This window comes from Geotrypetes seraphini, chromosome 4, assembly GCF_902459505.1.
Source record: "Geotrypetes seraphini chromosome 4, aGeoSer1.1, whole genome shotgun sequence".
NCBI classification, from domain to species: domain Eukaryota; kingdom Metazoa; phylum Chordata; class Amphibia; order Gymnophiona; family Dermophiidae; genus Geotrypetes; species Geotrypetes seraphini.
In genome coordinates, this window is record NC_047087.1 from 57,096,296 (window position 1) to 57,116,581 (window position 20,286).

General features: G+C 42.3%; 1 protein-coding gene across 7 annotated transcripts in view; it reads right to left on the reverse strand.

The window, feature by feature from the left end:
* TOX3 (TOX high mobility group box family member 3) overlaps nt 1–20,286 on the reverse strand; it is a 317,190-nt gene that overhangs the window by 70,674 nt on the left and 226,230 nt on the right. The window contains exon 1 of one of the 7 annotated variants that reach the window (XM_033940243.1): nt 2,357–2,417. The exons of the other annotated variants lie outside the window; for them this stretch is intronic. The gene's annotated coding sequence lies outside the window, so the exon portion shown is untranslated. Of the gene's footprint in view, nt 1–2,356; nt 2,418–20,286 lie in introns of those variants that run through there. 7 annotated transcript variants of the gene reach the window in all.

A 20,286-nucleotide genomic window follows, 5' to 3' on the forward strand; every position in this document is an offset into this window, starting at 1 on the left:
CATCCTCTTGAGCAAACGGTAGTTTTTCAGCTAGTACGGGGTTAGCGCATGATTAAAAGTCATGCGCATTAAAACCGCTACTGCGGCTTTGTAAAAGGAGCCCTAATTGAATTCCAAGATGGCCGCCACCAGTAAAATTGTGCCAAAATTGGCCTGTGGAGACTTACTAGAAAATTCAAAATCAGTGAAAAAGGAGTTTTGGAAGTGGAAGACCTAAACCCTAACATCAGAAGCCCTCAAATTTAAGATGTTCAGACCCACCCCAATTTTCCAACATGAAATAACGGGGCTGTACTCACAGTTCTGTGGATGTGTACTCACAGTTCTGTCAGCTATTTCAATGAAGCTGGAGAGAAGGAAAGGACTTTTGGCCTCAGATGCTACCAAATCCAACTCCACAGCAATAAATCTTCGGGCTGCTAGTCGGACAGACTCCGACCGAGACCTCCACCCCCATGGAATCTCACAACGCAACAGGGTGGGCAAACTACACACATAACACTCTGATACCCTTGAGGGTTCTTACACAGGGTGTCCACAGCCTGCGCTCAAGCCACTGAGAAACTAAGAAAGTGAGCTGGCTCCCAGGGGAACAGACCTTAAGCCCTGAAAGAATCTCAGCAGGCTGGCTCCCCAGGTCCACCTGAAGGCTTGTCCTGCAGAGCTGCAGTCTGGCTCAGTGAAACTTGTAAGAATGGGGTCACAGGGCACCAAAGTCTCAGAAAAATGAACTTAAAGCTGAAAAGAAAAAGGATCATTCCATGTCAAGTGGACCAATATTAAAAATCACCTCCACTCGACCTCCTTCAAATTTAATACAATTTTGTGTGGATGTTCCCTTTAGCTTGAAATGAAGTCATGAATAATGTTTCACCTGGATCTCTATTGGCTTCAAGCCTAGGAGGCTGTTGAACGTAGGTCACTCTCAAATGGCAACTTTGACTAGGTACTACGCCCAAGAAAGCCTCCAAAGAATTGCAATTTTGGGGATTAAATAACTTTTAAAAGTCACGTTATGGGTTTTTTTTTATTGCTAGCCACTGTGGTAAAAGCTCCGACGCTCATAGGAATTCTTTGAATGTCGGAGCTTTTACCACAGCGGCTAGCGATAAAAAACCCTAATGCTTGATAAAAGGGGGCCTTAATGTGCAAAGCTTGGAATGTAATATTAGTTTATCTCCCCTGTTATGAGGAAACAAAGCAGGCAAAAAATGTTTAAAAAGAAATGTAATGCCTTCGATTCCTTCATTGCTCCTGACCTGCATTTCGGTTCAAATCATAACTGTTCCAGCAATCATGGCACATGACATGCACAAAGAATTTGCATTATGAAGCTTTGCAGCCAAAGATATAATTCCACAAAGCAAAGATATAATTCCACAAAGAAATAATATTAGTGCTTTATTCAACAGGAAGGCAATGCAGCTATTCACAAACTGTTTTTGTCCAATATTGATAACAAATTCCAGGCATTGCACTCAGGCTAGTTGCATGATGAGAGGCATTTGAAGTGCTTGTGAAGCATGATTTGTCTTTGAAATTGTTACTCTTATCCAAACCATACTGTTCTTTGATCACAATTTTTCATCTTAATAAAAATTTACAGTTATTAGAAAGCCACAAATTTCCAGTTCAAAGTTTCTCTCATTATTCCAGTGCCTGTCTACATCTCCCACATATTTTAACATAAAACGCAGATGTACTTTCAGGCCTTTTTTAAGTTATTATGAACAGCAGGTCAAAAATGTGGTTGGTGAGTTTTGTAGCCAAATAATTGCTCTTTCAGATGGTACAGAAGAGAGGAAATTGGAGGATATACAGTTGTGATATGACATTAACGGCTCCTTTTACTAAGGTGTGCTAGCGGTTTTAGCGCATGCTTAACGCGCGCTACAATGCCACGCATACTAGATGCTAATGCCTCCATACAGCTTGCATTAGTATTTTTCGTTTAGCACGTGGTTTGTGCGCGCTAATCTTCAGCGCACGCTAAAAACGATAGTGCACCTTAGTAAAAGGAGTCCTAAATATAGCTGAAAATTTGCATAATTTTTTCATCAATCTTAATAGCACTTCATCTCAGGAAAGAACAGCGCAGTGTGCCTAAAAGTTTACTGGGGCAGTATCTGGTCATAATTTCTTCCAGTTCCTAAAATCTGATCCCTATTGAGCTACGTTGTGTCAAATATTTGTCTGTGCATTCCACAACAAATTTTTTCATCAAACTTGTGGTCTACAGCGATTCACCAAAGTATGCACCAATGATCTGAGTGGAATATTTGGACTCAGCACAAACAGTTGTACTAAAAATATGACTCTCGGGATAGTCTGATGCCACAATAGTCATACCAGTTACCTCACAAAGTTACACGTCTCCATGATCCTTGCCCCTCAACACAGGATCAATTGGTAGTTCCCTAAAGATAAGACAGTGGTATTAACAGGCAGAGGTGGCAGCATACCTTTCCCCTGTCCCCAGCAATGCAATTGCCCAGGAGTACCTCTGTCAATAGCAATCTGGTCCATCGGGCTGCTGACAGAAGTGATTGGAAATCAGGGTACGTTTGAGTTTTTTCCTTATGCTTCTCCATCAATATTAGGAAGAGGTAAATTTTTACAAAGAAAAGCAGAAAGCTTGGACATCATTTTGGATCTCAACCCCCACAATTTTATTTTTTTAATAGATTTTATTAATATGATATAAATTAACAAACTTACCATTTAACTGTACAAATCATGATAGTATATACAAATGATTATGTAATAACATACATGAAGTAATACAGACATAAGAGAAACTCACATCTGAATTTTGGTTTTCCGCCTGTTAGAGAATGCAAACTTAAAAAACATCAACAAAATCTTTTTTCATATCAAACGGCGTTATGGGGTAAGGATTTAGAACAATTGCTTTTGCTTACTGACACTTATGGGGAATTTAGGAGACATCTAAAAACATATCTGTTTTTCAAAGTATTTAGGCAGCTAATTCGTAAAAAATTTATTATGTACTATTTTGATCATTTTAGTGTCTCTAATTATTGGCTTTTAACTTTTTTAGTTCTATTCAACTTATTTTATTGGGTTTTTAAAAAAAACTATTGTAAACCGCATAGAACTTTACGGCCTTGCGGTATATAAACTGATTATTATTTACATAGTGGAGTCAGTATACACATTATCTGTAGGAGAAATATTGTGAATACGGAGTACACTCAACGAGCATCATATTAACCTGACAAAAAGTAGTCATTATATGTATTAAACAATATGTTTTAAAATTACTATATGTCAATGGTCCAAAACTCAGTAATTTTGGACAGGGCTCCAGATTAGAGGTCTGCACGGGAACGGGGATCGCGGGGATCCCGCAGGTTCCCCCCCTGGCCCACGGGACTCCCACGGGGACGCCCCCTGGCCCACGGGACTCCCACGGGGATACCCCCCTGACCCACGGGACTCCCACTGGCCCACGGGACTCCCACGGGGATGAAAACAGCCTACCTAAATTCTGGCGATGCAGGCGTGCAGCTTACAAGTCCGGCGTCGCAGCGGGAAATAGCCATGCTGAGCAGTGAGCTCAGCACGTACACAGATGAAAGCCTTGCTTGCTGATTGGTCCGGCGGCACGGCAGGGCGGGGCCGCCGGACCAATCAGCAAGCTAGGCTTTCATCTGTGTACGTGCTGAGCTCACTGCTCATCATGGCTATTTCCCGCCGCGACGCCGGACTTGTAAGCTGCACGCCTGAAAAAGAAATCATCCTGGCCGGGGTTGGTGTCATGCTCCGGAGCTTCTACAGCCTTCCTATCTCCCTCTCCCTTCTACCTGCTTCCGGCCACACCCCCTGCTCCGCGGCTCTCTTCGGAAACTCAGCAGCAGCGATCGACACAAGCTTCTGACGTCGGGGCCTACCCTCTGCGAGTCCCGCTTGTTTCAACTTCCTTTTTCCACAAAGGCGTGACTGGTAGAGGGAAGGCCTCAATGTCGGCAGCTTGTCTTGATCATCGCTGCTGATGAGTTGCTGAAGACAGCCGCGGAGCAGGGGAGTTTTGCCAGGTGCAGGTAGAAGGGAGAGGGCCAGATGCAGGACTCGTGGGTGAGGGAGCAGAAGAGAGAGAGAAAGAGAGAGGGGAGGGAAACCAAAGGAAATATTTCATACTGGGCTGGGCCGGAGTGGAGGGAGGGTGGAAAGATTCTGGCTTCCGGGTGCAGTAACAAAGGAAAAGGGGGGAAAGCTGAAAATGGAGATAGTGACACAAAGAAGAGAAAGGGTAAGCAGGACCTACTGAATAAGGATAGAGATACAGAGGGGACATGAAGAGGGGGTGAAATAGAGACATAGAAGTAATGCTGAAAAAGTGGGGGTGGGGGGGAGATAAAGACATTGAAAGGGCAAATGGTGAACATGGGGTAAAGAGAAGGACAGAGACAAATGAAGATTCTGAAAAAGTGGTGAGATAGGGATATAGGTGAGATGGACACAAAGAAGGGTGATGCTGGAAAATAGGTGGAACGGTAATTCTGACAAACATAGAAGGGAAATGCTGGATCAAGGAGAGATGGGGCTCAGGCTGGATGGAATGAGGAGAAATGCCTTGTTGGCCCGTAACTTCCTCTCCTACGTCAGAATTGACGTCAGGGAGCGGAATGCTGGTCAGCGTGACGCTTCTGCAGGGAAAGCTTGGGACAGCGGTGGCTTGGGGGCTATTCCCCGATGGCGGTGGCAGCAAACCGAGTGGCTTGGGGGAGGGCACGGAGAAAGAAAGAAAGGGGGCAGACAGGGAGACAGAAAGAAGGGGGAACAGGGAGACAGAAAGAAAAAGTTGGGGGAGAGAATGAGGTCTGGAGGAGAGGAAACATACAGGAGGCTGAAAAAAAGGAAGAAAGATTGGATGCACAGTCAGAAGAAGAAAGTGCAACCAGAGACTCATGAAATCACCAAACAGCAAAGGTAGGAAAAATGATTTTATTTTCAATTTAGTGATCAAAATGTGTCTGTTTTGAGAATTTATATCTGCTGTCTATATTTTGCACTATGGCTCCCTTTTACTAAACCGCAATATCGTTTTTTAGCGCAGGGAACCTATGAGCATTGAGAGCAGCGCGAGGCATTCAGCGTAACTCCCTGTGCTAAAACCTACTATTGTGGTTTATTAAAAAGGGAGGGGGTGTATTTGTCTATTTTTGTATTTTGTTACCGAGGTGACATTGCATAGAGTCATCTGCCGTGACCTCTTTGAAAAAACCCGGAATATGAATAATTAACATTTTCTCTGCCTTTCATTGTGCTTTGTGTTTTTTTTAAATTTTATTGTTGGTAGATCATTTTGACTTAGTCATTATAAAGTAGCTCGCAAGCCCATAAAGTGTGGGCACCCCTGCTCTTACTCTGGGGCACCAGACCTCTCTCACGGCACACACACGGCAAATGGAAGAAAGAGGAGAATTTTTGGTCGTAGGGAGGAAGGTGCAGAATGTGATAGGGAAGAAAAAGATGAGAGTGAGAAATGTGGCAAGGGAACAATGGGACAGATTGAAAGGGATACAAGAGGGAGGAATATTGGACAGTGGTGAAGGGAATGGAGGGAGAGATGTGGCATAGTGTTGGAGAGGGGTGATAGAAGGAGAAATGTTGGGCATGGGGCTGGTGGGCAGGCACGAAAGATGAGAAAGAGATAAATGCTGGACCATGGTAGGGGGAACCAATGGACAGCAACAGAAGGATTTACAGAAGATGGGAAAGCGGAAAAAAGAAACTGGGACCAACTTTATGGAAAAATAAGTCTCCAGACAACGAAGGTAAAAAACGGAATTTATTGACTAAAATATGTTAGCTTTGGGAAATGTATATGGCAGATGTCTTTGTTTTGTGTTCAAAAGAAAAGGAAATGCATTTCTGGTTTTATTTCTACAGTGTTGAAGTACTTGTTGACCCTTGCTGTGACTGGTGGGGATCCCCAAGCACCGCCAGCAGAGGACCTCCTCTAGAGATGGCCAGAACTCCCCTCCACCAAGCGCAGCAGTCGCTGGCAGCATCCATGAGCCACTGAGGTGCCAGCATCTGTGACTCAGGGACGCTACTGCTGCCTGCCAAGCTTGGCAAAAGGGACCCCCAGCCAACTGCAAAGGAAGTCCTCAGCTGACAGTTTGTGGGTTCTCATCAGCTGAGTATTTATATTTACATTAGAGGTTCTGGTAGAAACCCATTTACAAAGTATGTATTCTTCCCAATTAATATTTCCAAATTAATAAAGTCTCTTTGCTTATTTGTAAATGGGTCTCTACCAGAGCCTTTAATTCAGTAGCATAATTAAATAAAATAACTATTTCTGAAGTTTATAGGGAAGGATGGTGACGGAGGGGATTCCTCGCAGGGACGGGTGGGGACGGAGGGGATTCCTCGCGGGGACGGGTGGGGACGGAGGGGATTCCTCGTGGGGACGGGTGGATATGGAGGGATTCCTCACAGGGACGGAGGGATTCCTCACGGGGACGGGTGGGATTTCTGTCCCCGCGCAACTCTCTACTCCAGATTTTAAGAAATGTGCCAATGGATTGATGTTTTCCTGCGATTGACCCTTCAAACTTGGTAGTGAAGCATACAGTGTTCCACCAGACCATGAATTCTACTTTGGATAAATTCTTCCCAGAATGCAGTATGTTCTTAATAGCTAAAAATAATAATATATTGAGGCGGCGAGCATTTGGTTCTGAAAGAGGTTGCGCAAGGCCCTGTTGGCCAATGACAATAATTTTAAGATATAGTGGTTCATGGATCTTCAATATGGATGTGATGGTATGCCAAACCTTATACCAGAAAACTGTAAGATGAGTGCATTGAAATATCATGTTGGGTAGCATTCCCACTGATACCCCACAGGACCAACATAAATTAGAAACTTTGTGTGAGAATTTGCTAAGCTTATATGGGGTCCAATGAGCTTAATGTAGGAAGAAGTATACTGACTGAAGAATTGAAGCTGATCTAATTGACTTAAAAGCTCTGGACCACACATCTTGCCATAGCTCATCACCTGCAGTAATATCTAAGTCAGTATTCCAAGCACTCATCAATTGTGGCATGCACACAGGCTACCCTTGACGCAACAAATCATACCATTTGGAAGCTACTCCTTTGAGAGGAGCAGTGATAGTACATTGATGAAGGAGATCAGGTATGGGTTTTAATTTTTGCATGTCTGAAAGTGCTGTATTAACATATTGCTTTAACTCGAGCCATCTGTCAAGTTGATTAATTGGTAAATTAAATTTATTACATATTTTTTTTGAAAGTCATCCAGCAATTATTCTCAAGAAGATCTTGTAAGGTATGGATCTCACAATTTTGCCATATCTGCCAATTCAAAGTAGAGCCTTGGATTTTAAAGGTATCATTATTCCACAAGGAGATCATTGAGGTGTCATTCCATTTGATTTGCATGGCACTGTCGAATTGTTGTAATACTGACATAGTTGAGTGACAAATGTTATTCATTCGCTTTTGTATTTTTGGAGTGGGAGGGATTGACAGAGAAAGTACAAGCGTGTTGGCACCAAGTAAACTCTTTTCCAGCACTAGCCATGACGGGGAATTAATTAAGGTTTTAATGCTAATCCATATGGAGCCCTGCCGCATTATAAATGCTTGATGGTATCTAAAGAAATCGGGAAAATTGACACCTCCATTTGACTTTCTGGTTTTAAGCTTGTGTATTGCAATTCGTGGTTTCTTGTTATTCCATAAAAATTTGCTCAGGAGTTGTTCTATACCAGGGATCTCAAAGTCCCTCCTCGAGGGCCGCAATCCAGTCGGGTTTTCAGGATTTCATCAATGAATATACATGAGATCTATTAGCATACAATGAAAGCAGTGCATGCAAATAGATCTCGTACATATTCACTGGGGAAATCCTGAAAATCCGATTGGATTGCGGCCCTCGAGGAGGGACTTTGAGACCCCTGTTCTATACTGTTGTATATTTTCTTATGTACCAGGTAAGGCAGCATGCTTAACACGTAGCAAATTTAAGGCTGGATCATCATTTTTATTGTAGCAAGACGGCCCCACCATGTGATTCTAAATGGTGACCATCTGTGTGTTAAGTCTTTTAGCATATTTAATATGTATTCAGAATTTAATCTTTCGGTATCTCTCAGTGATGGGCCTATAAGAATTCCTAAATATTTCAATTTACTTTCATTCCAGGCAAATCCGAGGGATTCAATGATTTGTTTGTCTTCTAAGCCACCGGTGGCTTTCCATCTGCCCTACGGTGTGGTATCCGGTGGCTTCTTCATCTGTTCTACCACCACCTTCGGATGAACTCTTTATTTCATCAGCTAAGTTGCTGTTTTTTTATTTTTTGCCCTGGGGAGTTGGCTGTGTGTGTGTGTGGGGGGGGGGGGGGTGTTTCACAGAGTTGTCGCTGATTGACTTATTAGTTTTGCATTCCTTTATTTGTGTTTTTTCACGGTTTTGATTGCACACCTTAGGCGCCCGATGATGGTGTGCGGGTGGTGGTTGATGACCTCCTCCTGTAAGCTTTAGCGTTAGAGCATTGTCTCTTATCACTGTTCCTCCACACTGAGGGCACCTACATCTTTATTATTAGTGATTTATACACTCATTTGTGTCGTGCTTTAGGCACGTGTCTTCAGCGGCCACTCTTTGAACCCTTGACTTTACTGCCTTGTTGTGGGTTTCTATTTTGAGGTTTTTGGCAGTCCTTTGGAGTTTCTTCTTGCGTAGTATAATAATGAGGCATCGAGTAAAATACATCCCATATAAACCTAGAAAATAACTTCATCCCCCATCAAACCGCACTCAATCTATATATGATTACATTTTTTAAATCATTTAATACCCTCTACCTTCCCTCCCCAAACCCCCCCTTCCCCATTCAAAGGTACTCTCCTTCATCCCCCATCAAACCTCAATAGTTTGAAATGTTTCAATCTATTTAATACCCTCTACCTTCCCTCCGCAAATCCTCCCTTCCAATGGTACTCTCTACCCCTCCTCAATCTCAGTTAGGACACCCATCTTAATTTTAAACAGCTGATAGTAGCCTTCAAAGGACTCCACGGCATGAACCCCCACTACATGGCAAGAAAGCTCCATCTACCACTCACCTAGGCCACTCAGATCCCTAGAACTCCAGCTGTGTATTCTGCCCGTGCGCTGTCTCCACCTAGAAACTGCCCAGAAATGATCATTTTCCCCATAGTTTCCAAATTGTGGAACCAGCTCCCCCTGCCATCTGAGCTATAGGCAACCTGTTACCCTTCTGGAAAGCAGTGAAGACCACTGCATACCTGACTTAAGACTCTAATTCTCAAGTTATGATGGATCATAATCCCACACAGCTGCCGTTTAATGTTCATTGTCTATTTTTTATTTTAAAAATTTCTATATCGTTTAAAACTAAACGGTTTACATAATTTACATACATAATTTTAAAACAAAAACATGATAGAATAAACATATAAACAATCCTCAGAAATCATGACTATAAAATAATACCATAGCTTTGCATAATAAATATCATGAATAGTTCATCAACTCTGCCAGAGAGGAAAATTATTGGCTAGAGAAAGGCATCTACAAATAATTGCGTCTTAAGTAATTTTCTAAACATGCCCCTTTCATGACAATTTCGTATCTGACCCACCAAGGAGTTCCATATCTTAACTCCTGCACAAGAAAAAGTCATTTTACCAGTCTCAACAAGCCTTGGATTCACAGTCTTCTTAAGTAAAGCTAAATTCTCCGAATGTAATGATCTTTTTGGTGTATATTATTTTTAAACAAACTGTTGTCTTTAGTCTAATGGGGAGAACGGGCTATAAAACTAACTAACTTAAACCACAAATTTTTTGTGGGTTCTAAATTTGGCAATCCAAGTTTGCTTTTAGCTAAATTACATCACAACAGTGGTAGGTAAAATGACCTTCCATTATTTTCTAAGGTGAGAAGATACCGTATTTTTCACTCCATAAGATGCACTTTTTTCACCCCAAAAAGAGTGTGGAAATAAGGGTGATTCTTAAGGAGTGAATGTAAAAACCCCCCAAAAAACCCGTACCTTTTTCCCCCATCCAGCACTCCTGTCTCGGTTCCCCTGCTCTCTTCTGACAGCGGCACATCAGTGCACAAGGCAGGCGTATGCTTTTTGCGTGCCTGCTTGGTTCCGCGCTGCACTCCAAATGGTGGCCTGTCAGTTCTCGTCCCGCCGGAATGGGAAAAAAGTACCAGGGGGTGCCTGCCTTTGTGTTGGGGCTAGCTGGCAGGCCTGGGGTTGGGCTGGCTGGCTTGGGACTGGCTGGCTACCACTACACAAGCCTACCATTAGATGTGCTCACCACCCTGTCCAAGCCTACCACTAGACCACCAGAGGAGGGAGATAGGGTACAGGGCACGCAATTTGGTTCCAAATTTTTTTTTCTTGGTTTTTTCCTCCTCTACAGATGCAAATTTTTTAATATATTCCTTCAGGCAGCTTGCTATTTTTACTTTACAAATCTATTGTTCATGCAGTTAATGTGTTTTTCACTCCATAAGACGCACCTGACCATGGTCTCTTGTTGAGACTGGTGTATTTTATAGTCATGTGTTAATGTGTTTTTCACTCCATAAGACGCACCTGACCATGGTCAGGTGCGTCTTATGGAGTGAAAAACACATTAACTGCATGAACAATAGATTTGTAAAGTAAAAATAGCAAGCTGCCTGAAGGAATATATTAAAAAATTTGCAGTCGGTAGCAAAGATTTTCTTTATCTAATCAAATCTGCAACTGATTCACTCTGCTATTTTCTATTTGAAAATTAAAATTCTTCAAGATATTTTGGGTCTAACAGCATAACATCTTTGCTTAAAATTAGACCATTTAGACTAATCTCAAATATAAAAACAAAATACCACTTTTCTCTAATACAAAAAGACACACTTATTCCTAAGAGCTATGAGGGAGAATAAAGCAGAAAGTCCAAACATAATGAAAGTACAACCTAATTTAATTTAGTATTTTCTCATCAAAGTTATAGTAATACTGAAAATGGGAAAACATACTTTTCTATCCTCCATTCTACTGATATAGCAGGCTTATAAGATTAGAGAAAGTATTTTCCATTCCCCAGGTAATTATGGAATAGCAGATCTAGCTCCAGAGTTTGTATGGAGGTAGATCCTTGGGGGCTATCAGAATTTTCTACTATTCAAAGTTAGTGAGTGATTCAGGAACCACAAAAGGGGACAAATTTGGCACTTTTCTAAACGATGAATAAACCAAGGTTATCTAGAATGGCACGCATTCTACTTATTTTCCCTAAGCTAACACCAATTAATAACACAAGGCAACAAAAAAATAAATAAATAAATAAATTTCAGATACATCTGATACAGCACATTTTTCTAAATCAGTTCTTCATGCTGGTTTCAGGTTTGTTATTAGTTTTTTCAGTCACGTAAACTTTTAAAGTTATGACTAATGTTAGTTTATAATGACAAAAAACAAAAAATAACACAAGCGGAATACCAAACAAATGCAGTGTACCACCAAAAAGTATTCACTATAACTATCCAATTATCTGAGACTACTTAGAGCAGATTCCAAATACGGAGAAAAGACCTCAGTGTTCCCTGAGAATCAACTCGGGAAACTACTATGACAAATACTAAATTGTCATAGGAAGCACATCCTTGGTCATAGAAAAACTCCGTTAAAGTGCAGTGCATATATAAATATATTATCAAATTGTTATGATCAAAAAAACTTAACCAAAAAGAAGGAATGTGCACTTATCTCAAAATTGTCCTCAGATATGGAAAAGATCACCACTGCTTGATAAAAAGCAATATCCCAGTGCAGGGACTCAATTCAGCTTCTTGCAAATCTTATGACTCCCATCTCATAACTCCTGACAGGCCCTGTTTCGCAAAAACTGCTGCATCAGGGGAATTAATTTAGAAATGAGCTTCTGCTTCAAAAATCTTCTTCAAAATGTTAGTTTATAGCATTTTAGCATATAGGGTTTTAAGAATTGCAGCATCAGCTTAAAGAAATGTTGCAGTATCTTCGGTTCAAAGTCAAATAAGCACACAACATAGCATAATTATACTGGACTGTGTCACTTAGCAACCAATATTTTTTCAAAAATGCTTAGAGTACGATTTCTTTTTGTGATTTGTCACAGCACAATATCCAGCAGTAGTTAGCCATCATACTCTCATTCCAGAAACCTTGGTAGCAACGCTCCATTAACTTAATGTCCTGGTGAAAACATTCTCCTTGCTCATCACTCACCATACCAAGATTTTCCGTAAAAAAGTCAAGATGTGAGTGCAAAAAGTGTATCTTTAATGACATGCGACAGCCAAGTTTTTAACTCCATTTAAACTTAACATCCATATTGTTCAACTGCTGATACTGTTCATTGTCTCTTACAACCCACTGCTTGTATCCCTATCTAGCTCATAATCCTAACTTGTTAATCTACCCACATTCCCTCTCTCCCTACCGCTCACAAACACCTTACCCATCCGAATTATTTCATACTAACCCAACCACTACTCAAGCATCTGTCTCTCCTCCTACTCCACATCTCCAGTCTGCCCCCCCTCTCCCAGTTTATCACCCCTAGCTACCTCACCTATCAACAAACATGTCTAGCCCTACCCACAAGCTCACCGCCCTTCTCCTTCTCTACCTCCTTACCACAAGAAGCTGGATCCCCAAAGCTTCAGCCTTCGAACCTATACCTACCTACATCGCATGGACTAGAATCCCGGGACACGACAAACCCCTCCGACCTCACCGACTCATTCAGGACGTCACAGAAACAGGTCCTTTCCCCATCCCCGTCATCCACACTACCCGCCACACAACCAGACCAACACAAAACAAAAAACGATCCCTAAAAAATTTACAACGCTCGCAACTCTTGCCCCCCCTAGAACAATCCATTCTCCCAGGTGCCTACCTGAACATTCGCTCAGTTAGAAACAAAGCCCAACTCTTCAAAGATTGGCATGAAGAAACCCATCTGGACTTTGTACTTCTAACAGAAACATGGCTCATCTCCGACCAGGATGCCATCATAGCAGACATTCTCCCACCACACTACAAAATAATCCCCCTCTCAAGAAACTCCAAAAGGGGAGGTGGCCTGGCCATCATATTACGCGACCACTTCCACTTCCAAATCCTAGATTCCAAATTATGATCTAGAAATCCTCACCTGCAAAATCTTTAAAACCGACCTCATCGATAATCTCAACATCACGCTATTCTACATCCCCCCTAATAAATGGAACCTAGCAAAAGAAGACTACTTCGAATTTCTTATCACAAACTCGGCAGCTGGCACCCACAACCTCCTAGCAGGAGACATCAACCTCCATCTTGAACAAGAAGAAAACCCCAGCGTTGCAGACTTATACTCCTTCCTCACATCACTAGGCTTCGCCAAACCCCCTTCCGCCACAACACACAATAAAGGTCACCAGCTTGACATGGTCACCTTCCTTCCCAACCCCTCTACTACTCCACACATAAGTCTCACCAAACTAAACTGGTCTAACCACCTCCTATGCCACTTTGAACTATCCTGGCTCAAAAAACAACCAGACAGGAAACACACACCTAACCAAACAAAGACAATGACCTGGACAAGAGAAAAAATTAATCCTGTAGATTTCTGGTCCCACTACACCCTCATTTCCAAATCCGACCCCAACCCCAACTTCCACCTTGACTGGAAACACTTCAGCGACAAAGTCCTTAACACCATCGCCCCCCCAAGACTCCGCAAAAAATCCTCTCGGCCCACAAACAAATGATTTGACACGGATCTCGTAGCCATAAAACGCGAAGTAAGGAAACTTGAACGAAAATGGCGCAAATCAGGGACCGACAATGACAGACTTAACTGGCGGAAAAAAGTCAGCGAATACAAAAAATCCATAGCTGAAAAACGCAGTAAATACTACTCTCAACTCATCAACACCCCTACTCTAAACAGCAAAGCACTTTCCGACTAGTCAACTCCCTCCTAGACACCGATTCACATAAACGCTCCAGCTCAGAACTTCCGCCCCCCGCAACGATCCTAGCTGACCACTTTGCCAATAAAATCAAAACCCTAAAATTATCACTTACAACTCCCAACACTGAGACAATTCCTACCCTTCCAGCAATAGACACAACAGGCTCAAGGGCCGACATGATCTGGAGCTCATTCGAAAGCCCAGACTGGAACCTTTTTCTCAAACTCTTCTCAAAATATGCCAACTCCAACTGCCTATTAGACAACTGCCCACCCTCCATTATTAAATCTGCCCCCCCCTCAATACAAAGCCGAACTCTTCAATTGGGTCTCATTATGCCTGTCCACCGGCCTCTTCCCGACTGAACTCAGCCACATTCTCGTATCCCCCCGCCTCAAAAACAACAAAGAACCCATCTCCTCCATCACCAACTATAGACACATCGCCAACATACCACTCTTCCAAAAACTTATGGAAGGCCTCATTAACCATGACCTCATGAACTACCTAGAAAAGTTCAACATCCTTCCTGACTCCCAATCCGGCTTCCGCACAAACCACAGCACGAAAACAGTTCTAGCTGCTCTAACCAACTACCTCCTCCAACTATTCTCCCTGGGCAAAAGCGCCCTAGTACTCCAATTCGACCTAAGCAGCGCTTTCGATCTGGTCGACCATGATATTATGCTCCGTTGCCTTGACTCCATCGGCATTTCCGGCCAAGTACTCCACTGGTTCTCTAGCTTCCTAACTAGCCGTACCTATCAAGCAATGGAATCTTCTCCCATCAATGGCGTAATTCCTGTGGAGTCCCACAAGGCTCCCCACTCTCCCCCTCCCTCTTTAACATCTACTTGGCACCTCTAGCACGTACACTAGCTGATTTAAACCTTAAATCATTCATCTACGCTGATGACATCACCATCATCATCCCCTTAACTTCACTCACCCTACAGACGGAACAACTCACATCCTCCATCCTCACCAAATTAGAACAATAGACCTCACAATTTAAATTAAAATTGAACACCGAAAAAACCAAAATCTTCCTAGCAAGCCCTTCCCACAAAATAACAAACACCTCCATAAAACTAAACGGCCTAGATTATCCTATCAACCCCTCCATAAAAATACTCGGAGTCATCCTAGATAGATTCTTAACATTAGAAGACCATACCAATGCCCAGGTCAAAAAATGCTTCTGTACCCTCTGGAAACTCCGCACTATTAAACACCACTTCGACCACCTCTCCTTCCGCTTACTGGTCCAATCATTAATCTTAAGCACATTGGACTACTGTAATATCATATATCTAGGAGCCTACAAAAACGCCGTCAAACGCCTAAGAATAGTACAAAATGCCGTCGTCCGCCTCATCTTCGGCCTCAAAAAATATGACCACGTCAGCCCCTATTATGCTAAACTCCACTGGCTGCCGGTGGAGGCAAGAATCACCTTTAAATTTGCCTGCCTCTGCTTCAAAACCTTAGCAGGCTCCTCACCAATCTACCTATCCGAACACCTTGAAATTGCAAGCCCCTCTCGCACACGAAACACCTACCTGTTCTCCTTCCCCTCCATGAAGGGCTGCCTCTACAAAAAATTCCTCAACCGATCTCTAGCATTCCAAGCGGGCAAATGGAACAAATGCCTCTCTACCCTCATCTCCAATTCCCCCCACTACCAAACATTCCGGAAGTTAACCAAAACCTACCTCTTTGACAAATTTCTCTGATCAACCCTCCCTCCTCCCCCTCCCCTCCTGACCTCTCCCCCTAAACCCTTACCACCTCATGCAACACTGCAATCTGTAACGCTGCTGTATCTAACTATAGCAATTGTAACCGTTCTGAACATATAACCTAGCTGCTAAAATAACTTCACAGTATATTTATTGTCAAAAAATGTAAAGGTAACCTGACCAAATTTGTATCGTCCAAAATTGTAAATCTAACCTTAACGAAATTGTAACATCGCTGTAAATGTACAGTCTCTTCTTCTGTTAACCGCATAGAACTTCCATGGTAATGCGGTATACAAGAATAAAGTTATTATTATGAGTCAAGGAGATTCTGAACTCCTTCCTTGTATGAAAGAGACTTATGGTTGCCTAGAAAGTTTTCCACTAACCACTTGAATGCCTCTCAAGCTTCAAGCTCAGCTGCTAAGAGTGATTGCTTAAAATCTTCATCCTGAATAATGGACTTGATCTATGGGCCTATAAATATCCCTTCCTTCAGTTTTGCAGCACTGATTTTTGGAAATTTCTTAACAAGATATTGAAAACCTGACGAATTTGCTCTACCCATGGCCTTTATCAGGTTCTTCATCAACCCCAGCTTGATATGAAGTGGTGGAAGAAATATTTTATGAGAATCCACCAATGGCATAAATTTCACAATGCTTGTTCTTGGGCTATAGGTATCCCTCAGCTGCCAGACACGCTTAACATAATGCAGATCTGCTATCCCACAAGCACAGAAAACAGCAGTATTTAGTAAATCCTCCTTGCATTCCCATTAGCATGCCAATGATCTTCAGATCACCAGATGTTCCACTGGTGTGTTTTATAACTGATTGCTTCTAGTAAATTCTTCATATTCTCATAAGACTCCTTTAGATGAGCAGAATGGGCAATTGGTATACTTGGTTTGGAATTTCCATTGTGCAGTAACACTGCCTTCAAACTTCTCAGTGAAGAATCAATGAAGAGACGCCATTCATCTGGACAATGCACTTGTGACAAACTGTTGAAGAGCCCGTTGATTTCATGACAAAAGCACAATGAACCATTTACAGTGAAGAATGTTGTTATGATTCCTTTTTCTGTAATGAGTTATATTAGCATCTTTTGCAAGCAAGAGCTTTTGCTTAAGCCTTGAAGCAAGAAGTTCTGTTTTTTCTTTTGAAAGATTTAGATCACGAATAAGATCATTGAGTTCAGCTTGTGTAAAAGGTCTTGATTATTTACATAATCAGGATCAGATAATTCTGGATTGTGACCAGCTGCTGTATCATCATCATCACATTCCTCATCATGTTCCACAGAAGCAAGTCCATCTTGTGGAGGTACAGGGACAGACATGAGGAACAGGCCTAATAGCAGAATCCCAGAGTAGGATATATACTTTTCTGCTTAGTTTTAGCTGAAAATCCATTTGTGTTCACAAGGAAAAAGTAACAATCTTTAATATGGCCTTGCAGTTCCCTCCATATCATTGGGATTGCAAATGACATCACTGCCTTTTGTCGATTAAGCCAGTCACGAAGTCCGTTGGAACAACTGGTACAGATGATATGTGGAACCCAAGACTTATACTAGTCACTCAGTGGACAGCCAAAGTACAATCTGTATAACTTCTTCAGATCTACGGTAATTGGGTGATGTGCTTTTGTTGTGAATGAATCAAAGACGTAACAGAAACTATATGGATGATTAGTACAATGTCTTGGCATGATAAAGACTGATATTAATCACTGAAAATAATGTCTGTAGCATAAATAAACAAAGACAACTGTCGTTAACCCTCCTTATATGTTTATCCTATAAATGCATGATATATCGCCCAATTAACGTTTATAACAACATATAATGAGCCTCATCACGAAAATTTGACGTGCTAGTGAGAAACTAAATACAGATTTGAAATTAGCATGAAAAATACTACAAAACCCATCCAACATTAACTCTGAAAATGATATGTTGACCTGTGTAATGTTTGGCCTGATATTCAGCCCATGGCTTGTAAGCTGCTCACAGCCAAAGGGTAAATTAACCCAGGATATTTAATTTGAGGATATGTCTGACCTCCAGCTTTGAAAATGCAGCAACCCAGAAGTTAGATCAGGCAACAGCTGATATTTAGACTGGTGCCTGGTTAAGTTTGTGGATAAAGTTAGAAACATAGAATTATGATGGCAGATAGAGGCCAAATGGCCTAGCCATACCCTTTTTGCTGCCCTAACTTTATCTACAAACTTAGACAGTTAGTGGACTGAATATTGTCACTAACTTGCTAAGTAGTGGCTCTGCCCAAACTCCTTCCCAAGGATGTCTGTATCATTGGCCAAATAATATCAGAAGAGCAGCCAGCTCAGCAGCATTTAACCAGGCAGGAGTCTTTCTTGCTCAGTTCAGCCCTTTTAAATACTATCCCATTATATTTAACTATACCATACCATACTGATTCTTTAATCTCGCAAATGTAGACTAGGAATCATTGCGACTTATATAATATTAGAAATGATACAGAGGTACAGACTTCATACACATGAATAACAGGTCAGTGCCATGAGGTGAATAGATGCGTTTTCAGTGCCTTCCTAAATTGGAAGTATGTGATAAGTCATTGTAAGCTGCTTGTGAGTTTTTCCCAGACTTTGGGTCTTTGGAATTCAAAGGTGGTCTCGAAGAGAGCTTTTCTCTGGACCTGGCATGGGGAGGGGTATGGCAGCTTGTCCTCGAGTCGTTGAAAGACTGCTAAGACCGGGATAGCAGAAGTGAGTCCCCAACTATGACAGGAGTATAGAATATGTCACAGACAAAATCAGTTCCAGGTTGCCAATATAGAATATACCCCCCGGGGAAAGAACAGAAGAAAGGAAAAGGAAAGATTTTGCTACCTTTAATACCTTGGACAAATGCTAAGGAATACAGGAAAGAGATCCATATTCTCAAAGGTTCAATCTATTTAAGAATATCAGGTGCCAGCAGTGAAAAGTCAATCTCTTTTTTTTCTGGGCACCATAGATATTAGAATTTCATTTTTAACTTACTACCTCTTCACCAACTTGTGATGAAAATAACCCAAAACAAATCACATGGACAGAGAAATGAAAATACATCTTCAAGTCTGAAGAACCTCTGCAGGTAAACAATTCCATGTGAAGTAAATAAAGAGAATGCATCTTTCAAAATTCTTTCATCATCTGTAAAGGCCGATCATGCCAGACAAATCTACTGCATTTCTTTGAGGGGATAAGTAAACAATTGGACCAAGGTTACCCCGTAGACATCGTATATCTAGATTTCCAAAAAGCCTTCGACAAGGTGCCCCATGAACGCCTACTGAAGAAACTGTGGAGTCACGGGGTGGAAGGGGACGTACACAGATGGATCAAAAATTGGCTGGCGGACAGGAAGCAGAGGGTAGAAGTAAAGGGGCACTACTCTGACTGGATAGGGGTCACAAGTGGTGTTCCGCAGGGGTCAGTGCTGGGACCACTGTTGTTCAATATATTTATTAATGATCTAGAAATGGGGACAAAGTGCGAAGTTATCAAGTTCGCGGATGACACAAAACTCTCCAGAATGGTCAGAACTGTTGAGGAATGCAAAGACCTGCAGAGTGACCTGAACAAACTGAGTGAGTGGGCAAAAAAATGGCAGATGAGCTTCAATGTGGAGAAATGCAAGGTCTTGCACATAGGGAAGGGGAACTCCAGGTACAGCTATACGATGGGAGGGAGGGTACTCGGGGAAGGCAGCCAAGAAAAAGATCTGGGGGTATTGGTGGATAACACAATGAAGCCGGTGGCGCAATGTGCAGCGGCCTCAAAAAAAGCGAGCAGAATGCTGGGCATTATCAAAAAGGGTATCACTACCAGAACGAAGGAAGTTATCCTGCCACTGTATCGAGCAATGGTGCGCCCACATCTGGAATACTGCGTCCAATACTGGTCGCCATACCTCAAGAAGGACATGGCAATACTCGAGAGGGTCCAGAGGAGAGCAACGAGGATGATAAAGGGTATGGAGAACCTCTCATATGCCGAACGGTTAGACAGGCTGGGGCTCTTTACCCTGGAAAAGCGGAGACTGAGAGGGGACATGATACAGACTTATAAAATCATGAAAGGCATAGAGAAGGTGGAGAGGGACAGATTCTTTAAACTAGCAGGGGCAACTAAAACAAGAGGTCACTCAGAAAAACTGAGAGGAGACAGATTCAAAACAAATGCAAGAAAGTTCTTCTTCACTCAACGGGTGGTAGACACCTGGAACGCGCTTCCCGGAGAGGTGATAAGCCAGAGTACAATTCTGGGGTTCAAAAAGGGACTGGATGACTTCCTGGAAGCGAAGGGAATAACGGGGTACAGATAGAGGTTTACCTAACAGGACACTGAGCAAATAGGGTATGGACTTTTTAGATTAGGTAGGGAACATTTTCAGGTCATGGACCTGGAGGGCCGCCGCGGGAGCGGACTGCCGGGCGCGATGGACCCCTGGTCTGACC